The sequence below is a fragment of the Budorcas taxicolor genome, chromosome 12 (genome assembly GCF_023091745.1).
Source record: "Budorcas taxicolor isolate Tak-1 chromosome 12, Takin1.1, whole genome shotgun sequence".
Classification (NCBI taxonomy): domain Eukaryota; kingdom Metazoa; phylum Chordata; class Mammalia; order Artiodactyla; family Bovidae; genus Budorcas; species Budorcas taxicolor.
This window is the reverse complement of record NC_068921.1, coordinates 62,643,388-62,654,454: the sequence shown is the minus strand read 5'-3', so window position 1 is coordinate 62,654,454 and position 11,067 is coordinate 62,643,388. Positions and strand designations below refer to the sequence as shown.

Below are 11,067 nucleotides of genomic sequence, written 5' to 3'. Positions count from 1 at the left end.
TTTTCTTTCCATTTATTATTAGCATTTTGAAGATTTAAAGGAAAATTAGCAACTCAAATGCAAGACTGGGATGCATCTACCTGACCTAGGCCACTACCATTGTTGCCTTGAAAAAGACAGTTTTACTGATAGGTATTCTGCAAAATAAAGCCTTTTGTCAGATGGAGAACACAGTTCCTAGATTACCCCAAACTGTAGCTTCAGAAAGAGAAAGAGTCATAATTAACCTAAAAGAAAAAAAGAGTCAACTGTTATCCGGGCATCCTAACAGTCACATGAATCACATCCATTTACTGAGTTATGGATATGCCAGAACTAAGATTTTTAAAACAGTTCATCTGACTCAATTCATTAATTTGCACATTTGAAGAAACCAAACTCCCGGGTAAAATGTCCCCAAAGATAATATTTAGTTGGTTGATGAAATCTACCAACTTCTCTCTGAATATTCTGTTAGTATTAAAAGTCAAAAACTTCTACAGTACATTGAAATATCGCTTATCCAAAGGAAATGCAAGTAACATTTAATGCCAAGTAACTGTGAAGAGAACTTAGGTCTCTCCCAGGAAGAGTCTGGGGAGAAAAACCTGACACCAGAGTCCTATCAGCCTGGAAAACAAGGTGGATAAGAACCACAACGGGTCTCTAGTCACGTTGGGGAGGAAGCCAAGGTTAAAGGCTGAGACGGGAGTCAAGAGCTCTACAAATTTCAGAAATCCGCGTATTTGGCACAAGAAATGATGCGCAAACTATTCGAGTGCCCAGCACACTGCACACAAAGGCACCATGAAGATCAGTTAAAGTAACATAAGCTGTGCTGAAAGCAACCCACCAGCCAAAAAGGAACTCCATCCGCCTAACTGTGTAAACACCGAACAAGGGGCCTGGCTGTGCCGGATTCCAGAAGTCTCAGAACTGGCTGTTCACTGAGCACTCACTGCGGGCGCGCCCTGCACTCCGCTTCCCGCCTGTCCCGCGCAGGTGCCCCTTCCCGCTTCTCCATCCCCACCAAGCACCTACCCGCACGCTTCTGCACTGGGTCACGGAGTCCTGGGAAGAATTGAGAGATTCAGAGGGGCCCCAGCTCCTGCAGAGCTGTCAGGGCTGCGGCTGCCCAACACCAGCTTCTAAACCCTGCAAAGTTAGTGCTCCATCTATGCCGCCAATTAACCGGTTCCCCGGGTGGGGCTCGGACAAGGCCCCGCCCCGCCCGCAGCGGTTCAAAAGTGGAGGCCGGGACAGGAGCACGTGGAGCCAGAGCTAGGTGACACGTGGGGCCTGCACAGGCGCACATTGGGCTGGAGCACACGTGACTCTAGGGCGCAAAGGGGCTGGCGGCACGTGGAGGCCCCAGCAAGTGCATGTGGGACACGCAGGGTCATTGTCTAGCACGAAGTCAGGCACGTGCCCGCCGAGGGCCGTGGGGACGGGTGCGGCCCCACCCTCCAAGGCTCCTGGTCTCAAGGCTCTTCCCCAGGCAGCCAGGTGTCAGTGTCTCCGCAAGCCTCCCACCCAGCGGGCCTTCATCCCCTGAATGGCCATCACCATCCGCGCAAAGGGGTAAAAGTGCGGTCAGCTCACATGGCCTGGGTTGAAACCTTCCTTGCTAATTAGGACTGGTTAAATGATTTAACCCTTCTGTACTTTCAATCTCTGGGATGCGAAGGTAATACTAATACTCACTTCACGAAGTTTTTTTGTTTGTTCGTTTGTTTGTTTGTTTTTAATGAGAATTGAAAAACTAATCACCATTTACTCACTGGATCTGGAGCATGAGTGCTTAAATGATATCATGGTAATAAATGCACCTAGTTTTTCTTTTGTTTTGTTTTTCACATATTCCTCCCTGTAAAGAATGAACAAATTAGTGTCTGGCCCAGGAGCCCGGGAAAACAATGTTAAAAGTCTGAGGGCAGGCTGCTAAGGAAATCTGTGTGGTCTCCAAAGAGAAGTTGGGGCAGGTTTGTGGATTTCCAGGGCGGGGAAATTGAAGGCAGGGAATCCAGGCTAGATCCACTGCAGGGCAAGGAGACCAAGAATTAGTTCGAAAAGACCAATAATCCAGTTGCCAGAAACTTTCTGACTTTTAAAGCTTGAGAATTTTGTGGTCATTTTATTGACCTATGTATTATAATGTCTTTTCTTAACAAGGAGAAGATTTAAGTAACTTGGTTTAAGTTACCATGGGGTCAAAGTGGGAGCTGATTGGAAAGAGTTCCTAGGTGTGGTTGTTTCAGAGAATACAAATTAAGAGACTGTGCCCCTGGGAGTCATGGTTTAGTGACTGGGACATTGTGGGAGAGGGAACAGAAATATCTGCAGTCATGCTGAAAATGTTGTCAGTCTTTTATTTTAACTGTACTCATTCCTTCTGGTGGTAGTCAAATGGTTCCTTCATAGTGACAGGGTTGACTGTAGTTTCCAGAGAGAATACAACTCAGGACCAGTTTCAGTCACCCATTAGACCAGTTGGCTGTAGTCTGTCCCTTGGTGTTTAACTGAATGAATACATCAGCCCATGATCAAGTACTTTGGAAACAAAAAGTTCATCTCGTTTCTGAAAACAAATCTTGACAAACACTAATGTTGTGTTTTGAAAAGGTAGGTGTTTTATTCCATTCAGGCTGCTATAACAAAACACCACAGACTGAGTGGCTTGCTGCTGCTGCTAAGTCACTTCAGTCGTGTCCGACTCTGTGCGACCCCATAGACGGCAGCCCACCAAGCTCCGCCGTCCCTGGGATTCTCCAAGCAAGAACACTGGAGTGGGTTGCCATGTCCTTCTCCAATGCATGAAAGTGAAAAGTGAAAGGGAAGTGGCTCGGTCGTGTCCAACCCTTAGCGACCCCATGGACTGCAGCCCACCAGGCTCCTCCACCCATGGGATTTTCCAGGCAAGAGTACTGGAGTGGGGTGCCATTGCCTTCTCCGCTGAGTGGCTTATAAAGGACAAATTTATTTCTCATATTCCTGGAGGCTGGAAGTTTGAGATGCCTGGTTAGGTGAAGGCCCTTTTCCAGGTCGCAGACTTTAGCTTGTAACTTCACATGGTGAAAAGGGCTAGAAAGCTATGTGGCAGGCCTCATATGAAAGCACTAATTCCATTCTTGAGTACAGAGTCCAAAAGCCCCACTTCCTAATACCATCACATCAGGCCAGATTTCAGCATACGAATTTGGGGGGACACAAACCTTTAGACCATAGTAGCAGTCTGTCCTCAGTGGTCATTTTGCTAGCTTATATAACAGTTCAAAGAATTTTCCACTAACTCCTGCTGTATTTGCCCCCCTTATATGGCATGTTCTATTTTCTCTCTTTTACCACTCTCCATTCTAAGCAACTTGAAGATGCTATCCAAATCTCAGTTTGCCCCTTTATCACTGGACAGATATTTCATATATTCAGTTAAAGTAACATAACCTCTGTTACTTTATGGTAACTATAAGGTTACCTCTTTCTCTGACCTCCAATGGCAGTTATCAGGTATATTATTATTTAGCTATATGTCATATAGATATATTTTACCTTTTTAAAAAATTAATTTTAATTGAGTATGGTTGCTTTAGAATGTTGAATTAGTTTCTACTTTACAGAAAAATGAATCAGCCATATACATATTTGTAATTAACAGCATTGAATTTTCAGAGCAATTTCCCCCCATTATTAATATCTTACATTTATGTATTACATTTGTTATAGTTGATGTACTAATATTGATACATTATTATTAACTAAAGCCCGTAGTTTGTATAAAGTATTCACACTTACTGTTGCATAGATCCATGAGTCTTGATAAATGCATAGTTGTATGTCTACCATTACAATGTAGAATAGTTTCACTAAGCTAAAAATCCCTCAGATACCCAGTATTCATCCCTTCCTCTCTCCATCCAAGCCCTAGCAACCATTGACTTAAACAGAATGTCATACAGTTGGAATAATAGTATGTAGGATTTTCAGACTGACTTCTTTTGCTTAATAATATGCATTTGAGATTTCTCCCTGTTTTTTCAACACTGAATAACATTCGATTGCATAGATGGGTCACAGTTTATCTGTTTACCTACTGAAAGATATCTTTGCTGCTTTGAAGTTATGACAATTATGAATACTGCTGCTATAAACATTTGGTAAAGCTTTTTGTATGCATGTAAATTTTTTAGCTCCTTTAGGTAAAAATACAATTGCTGGACTGTATGCTAAGGTTCTGTTTAACTTTCTAAGAAACTACAAGACTGTCCTGCAAAATGAATCCTATCTTGCATTTTCACCAGCAAAAATGAGTTCCCACTGTTCTATGTCTTCACCAGCATTTTTGTTTTGTATTTTCAGTTTTGTATTTTAGATATTCTATTAATAACAGGTGTGTAGTGGTATCTCATTACTGTTTTAATTTGCTCTTCTTTAATGATTTTAAATGTTTAATATATTTTCATTTGCTTCTTTGTCATCCATATATCTTCTTTGGTAAGATGCTTACTTTGGTATTTTCTGTAATTTATTGAGTTGTTTGTATTCTTCCTGCTAGGTTTTGAATCCTTCATATAGTTAATCAGTCCTTTTATCAGATGTGTTTTTTCAGATATTTTCTCCCAGTGTGTGACTTTTCTTTTCATTCTCTTTAAAGTGTCTTTCACAGAGCAAAAGTGTTTTATTTCAATGAGGTTCAAGTTTTCTTTTGTTTTTTTTCGTAGTACTTCTGGTTGTATCTAAATCTAAGGGCAATTTTGTTCTTTCCTATAGCTTCTAAGAGTTTGTTTTTGTGTGTGTGTGTTTTGCATTTATGTCTATAATCTACTTTTTTTGGCATAAGGTGTAATGACTGTGTTTACATTTATGATTTTGCGTGTATACATATATGAAGCATCATCTATTGAAAAAGCTGTCCTTTCTCCATTGAACTGCATTTGCTTTCTGGTCAAAGATCAGTTGGAAATATTTCCACAGGTCTATTTATAGGCTCCATTTTCTGTTCCATCTATCTATTTGTCCATTCTTTTGCCAATACAATAGTATCTTGATTAATGTAGCTTTATAGTGTGTCTTGAATTGTGAGGTAGCCTTAACCAGACAAAGCAGAGCTTTGGAAATTATAATGAGGAGTTAGAATTTTATTTTAAATGCAAAGGAAAGCCATGAAAGGGATTTAAGTGGAAAATGACATAATCTAATTTATTTACTTATGTGCTTGTGTGTCATTTTTCAAATCACTTTGGATGCTGTTAGGAGAATGGATAGAGGGAATCAAGAATAGAATCAGGGAAACTGGTTAGGAGGTTTTGAAACAAGTAAGAATTCCTGAAAGAGTCAGATGTCAGATTAGCTAGACATAAATATCTCCTTTAAACATCCCTCATGATTCAATAAGCATGGAATCTGAGCTGAAAATAGAAATGGTGCAGAAAAAGATCTGTTCATAAATTCAGGAATCCAAAGGTAAAATGTGACAGGCAGTGATAGTATAATATTAAGCAGGAGATGCCAGGCTCAGATCATCTCTAATAGCCCACTGCTTAACTGAACTTGTACTCCCTTCCTTAGTGCATTTTACAAGGTGATTAAGTGTAAAGAAATGATCCAAGGTGAGTTAAGAAAGATGATCATCAATTAAATGGTCTCTTTGTCAGATATATACTTAAAGTTATTATTTCCCTTTAAATTAGATGTCTGATTAGTTTTTTACTTGAGAGTTTGATAGGTCCAGTAGCAATATTTAAGGAGGTGGAGTTTCCAATGATATCCTAATGATATCCTGCATTAAAAGCTAAATTCCTTTCCTGTTAGAACAGATTCCTTGCCATTCACAACCTGCCTACCCCGTACCATTACTCTACAGTGTTTTTAACCAACATAATCTTAGCAGGATTAAAATCATGAACAAGTTTGTGGAATACAACAGGAGACTGAAAAAATCTGATGAATTAATTTTTAAAGAAAGAGCAATAGACAGTAGATGGGTGCTTAAGGATGTGGGCTTGGAAACTATACTGCTTATGTTTGAATCTCAGCTCCACGAACCAACTGGTGACCAGAAACAACAAGTTCTTATGTTGACATCACAGTGTCTTCATGTGTAAAATGGAGATGAAACTGACAGCTTCTTAATGTTGCTTTGAGAATTGAGGACTACCTAGAATTCTCAGTCTTTTCATACCCAGCAAAAATAGGAAGCTGACTTGGGGTAAGCTCTACAAGCCTGTTCCACAGCAAGTGATGCAGAGGTAGATGGATTTAATAACCATACTAAAAGCAAGAGTGAGCAAGATATTGCAAGATTCTTCCTTGACAGAAGATGGTTGCAGTATTAGGTATGCATGATGTAATCTATATCCTGCTAAGTAATGACTTAGTAGAGCTTGAGGTATGGATGTGAGAGTTGGACTGTGAAGAAGGCTGAGTGCCGAAGAATCGATGCTTTTGAACTGTGGTGTTGGAGAAGACTCCTGAGAGTCCCATGGACTGCAAGGAGATCCAACCAGTCCATTCTGAAGGAGATCAGCCCTGGGATTTCTTTGGAGGGAATGATGCTAAAGCTGAAACTTCAGTATTTTGGCCACCTCATGCGAAGAGTTGACTCATTGGAAAAGACTCTGACTCTGGGAGGGATTGGAGACAAGAGGAGAAGGGAATGGCAGAGGATGAGATGGCTGGGTGGCATCACTGACTCGATGGACTGAGTGAACTCCGGGAGTTGTTGATGGACAGGGAGGCCTGGTGTGCTGCGATTCATGGTGTCTCAAAGTGTCGGACATGACTGAGCGACTGAACTGAACTGAACTGAACTGAACTGAGGTAGTACAGATGTTGTGAAGTTCCTGGAATCCAAGATCTACAATTCCAACCCATATGGGTACTATGTGTCCCATTCCAATACATCTATTATTAAAATCTCCAGCTCTTCCGTTCAGTTCAATCGGTCAGTCATTTCCGACTCTTTGAGACCTCATGAACCACAGCACACCAGGCCTCCCTGTCCATCACCAACTCCCAGAGTTTACCCAAACCCATGTCCGTTGAGTTGGTAATGCCATCCAGCCTTCTCATCATCTGTCATCCCCTTCTCCTCCTGCCCTCAATCTTTCCCAGCATCAGGGTGTTTTCAAATCAGTCAGCTCTTAGCATCAGGTGGCCAAAGTACTGGAGTTTCAGCTTCAACATCAGTCCCTCCAATGAACACCCAGGACTGATCTCCTTTAGGATGGACTGTTTGCATCTCCTTGCAGTCCAAGGGACTCTCAAGAGTCTTCTCCAACACCACAGTTCAAAAGCATCAGTTCTTCGGCACTCAGCTTTCTTCACAGTCCAACTCTCACATCTATACATGGCCACTGGAAAAACCATAGCCTTGACTAGAAGGACCTTTGTTGGCAAAGTAACGTCTCTGCTTTATAATATGCTGTCTAGATTGGTCACAACTTTCCTTGCAAGGAGTAAGTGTCTTTTAATTTCATGGCTAAGATCACCATCTGCAGTGATTTTGGAGCCCCCCAAAATAAACTCAGCCACAGTTTCCACTGTTTCTCCATCTGTTTGCCATGACGTGATAGGACCAGATGCCATGATCTTTGTTTTCTGAATGTTGAGCTTTAAGCCAACCTTTTCACTCTCCTCTTTTATTTTCATCAAGAGGCTCTTTAGTTATTCTTAACTTTCTGCCATAAAGGTGGTGTCATCTGCATATCTGAGTTTATTCATATTTCTCCTGGCAACCTTCATTCCAGCTTGTGCTTCTTCCAGCCCAGCGTTTCTCAAGATGTACTCTGCATATAAGTTAAATAAGCAGAGTGATAATATACAGCCTTGATGTACTCCTTTTCCTATTTGGAACCAGTCACTTGTTCCATGTCCAGTTCTAAATGTTGCTTCCTGACCTGCTTACAGATTTCTCAAGAGGCAGGTCAGGTGGTCTGGTATTCCCATCTCTTTCAGAATTTTCCACAGCTTTTTGTGATCCACACAGTCAAGGGCTTTGTTATAGTCGATAAAGCACAAATAGATATTTTTTTTCTGGAAATCTCTTGCTTTTTCCATGATCCAGCGGATGTTGGGAATTTGATCTCTGGTTCCTCTGCCTTTTCTAAAACCAGTTTGAACACCTGGAAGTTCATGGTTCACGTGCTGAAGAACTTGCTGAAGCCTGGCTTGGAGGATTTTAAGCATTACTTTGCTGGCGTATGAGATGAGTACAATTTTGCAATAGTTTGAGACTTCTTTGGCATTGCCTTTCTTTGGGATTGGAATGAAAACTGACCTTTTCCAGTCCTGTGGCCACTGCTGAGTTTTCCAAATTTGCAGACATATTGAGTGCAGCACTTTCACAGCATCATCTTCCAGGATTTGAAATAGCTCAAATTTAATTCCATCACATCCACCAGCTTTGTTTGTAGTGATGCTTCCTAAGGCCCACTTCATTTGACATTCCAGGATGTCTTGCTCTAGGTGAGTGATTACATCATCATGACTATCTTGGTTGTGAAGATTTTTTTGATACAGTTCTGTGTATTCTTGCCACTTCTTAATATCTTCTGTTTATGTCAGGTCCATACCATTTCTGTACTTTACTGAGCCCATTATTGCATGAAATCTTCCCTTGGTATCTCTAATTTTCTTGAAGAGATCACTAGTCTTTCCCATTCTACTGTTTTCCTCTATTTCTTTGCATTGATCACTGAGGAAGGATTTCATATCTCTCCTTGCCACTCCTTGAAACTCTGCATTCAAATGGGTATATCTTTCCTTTTCTCCTTTGCTTTTCACTTCTCTTCTTCTCACAGCTATATGTCAGGCCTCCTCAGACAGCCATTTTGCTTTTTTGCCTTTCTTTTTCTTGGGGATGGTCTTGATCCCTGTCTCCTGTGCAATGACATGAACCTCTGTCCATAGTTCATAGGGCACTCTGTTTTTCAGTTCTAGTCCGTTAAATCTATTTCTCACTTCCACTGTATAATCATAAGGGTTTTGATTTAGGTCATACCTGAATGGTCTAGTGGTTTTCCCCACTCTCTTCAATTTAAGTCTGAATTTACAATAAGAAGTTCATGGTCTGAGCCACAGTCAGCTCCCAGTATTGTTTTTGCTGACTGTATAGAACTTCTCCATCTTTGGCTGCAAAGAATATAATCAATCTGATTTCAGTGTTGGCCATGTGGGATTGTCCATGTGTAGAATCTTCTCTTGTGTTGTTGGAAGAGGGTTTTTGCTATGACCAGTGCATTCTCTTGGCAAAACTCTATTAGCCTTTGCCCTGCTTCATTCTGTACTTCAAGGCCAAATTTGCCTGTTACTCCAGGTGTTTCTTGACTTCCTACTTTCGCATTCCATTCCCCTATAATGGAAAGGACATCTTTTTGGGGTGTTATTTCCAAAAAGTCTTATAGGTCTCCATAAAACTGTTCGACTTCAGCTTCTTCAGCATTACTGGTCAGGGCATACACTTGGATTACTGTGATATTGAAAGGTTTGCCTTGGAAACAAACAGAGATCATTCTGTCATTTTTGAGATTGCATCCAAGTACTGTATTTTGGACTCTTTTGTTAACTATGATGGCTACTCCATTTCTTCTAAGGGATTCTTGCCCACAGTAGTAAATATAATGGTCATCTGAGTTAAATTCCCCCATTCCAGTCCATCTAGTTCGCTGATTCCTTGAATGTCGATGTTCACTCTTGAAGGCCCTTCAACCAGAATTGAATAGAAGATACACCAAGAGGAAAACTCATAGAAGGGAATCCATACCATATGACGTTCAGCAGGCTTTCATTATTAGGTTTTATATGAACAGAAACTGACATATCAGCTACTAAAAACCTGATGGCATTGGGTCTCAAGATTTTTCAAAAAACAGCTATTCATACACAGGAAGTATGAGAAGAGCCTCCACTTCCTAGAGAATTTTGTGGAAGTAATAGTAAGTATCACTTTGGTCTGCTAGAATCTTCAGGTCTGACCAAGGTAGCTGATACAAACCCTCTTGTGGTATTAACCTAGTATTTTCTAGAACTAGATAGCAGCATTTGGTCTTAGCTCATTCCAGGTTTTATCACCGTTATGAGAAGACTGGAGACACAAAAAGAAGTCCTTGAATCTCACTTGCCGACAGTCCCAAGCTCATGTATATATAGCTTAGCACTGAGAGATGAGGGTGTTTTTATCTGTACTCTTTCCTAGAGACTCAGGATGGGAAGAAGTTGTTATGGCAAAGTCCATAGGATAGTCCTTCTCTATTAATTGGAGAGATATTACATAGAATGTAAAAGAGTCCTGGTATTTGTAGATTTGCCCATATACCTTCCTATCAGATACAATTGTGTTATTGTGCCATTGTGTATTGTTACCACAGTAACACACTGGGAACTATTGCACAATGGTAATACACCCATGCCCTAGAGTCTTTTCCCATTGTGTCTAATACCTGTATTGGTTTCAAAGGACTGTCATCAGTAATAACATAAAGTGGGTGGCTTAAACAATGAGCATTCATTCTCTCTCCGTTCTGGAGGCTGGTTTGGTTTCCCCTGAGCCCTCTCTCCCTGGCTTGCAGATAGCCACTTCCTCATTCTGTCCTCACATGGTCTCTCCTCTCCTCTGTGTGTACCTGCCCCTGGTCTCTCCTTTTCTTATTAAGACAGCTGTCATAATGGATCAGGGACCCACCATTATGAGCTCTTTTAACCTTAATTTTCTTTCTAAAGGTTCTAGCTCCAAATATAGTGACATTCTAAAGTATTAAGTCCTCAATATACAAATTCTGGGGTGACAATGTTCAGTTCATTACAGTTTCTAAAGAATATGTCAGTTTGATATGCTTAACCTGTCTTTGTGCTGGCCATGGACAAAATACTATCCACCACCTGTATGACATGGAATGAATTCTTATCTCTAGGAAATACTTCTGTTGCAATGGTAGAATAAGACTAATTCTCTGGTAAACTCAAACTTTAACTAAGAGAGTTAAAACTGTTTGAAACACACAAGGTGGGTGATTCTAAGAAGTCTCACCCAGCTTAATAACTTAAGGAAGCTTTGGGTACACTGTGTAAAATTTAACTGCACACCTTAACCCTCTC

At 40.9% G+C, this 11,067-nt stretch overlaps 1 pseudogene; it reads left to right on the top strand.

Moving 5' to 3' along the window:
* The first annotated feature begins 1,361 nt into the window (after window positions 1-1,361).
* LOC128057586 (tigger transposable element-derived protein 1-like) overlaps window positions 1,362-11,067 on the top strand; it is a 63,553-nt pseudogene continuing 53,847 nt past the window's right edge.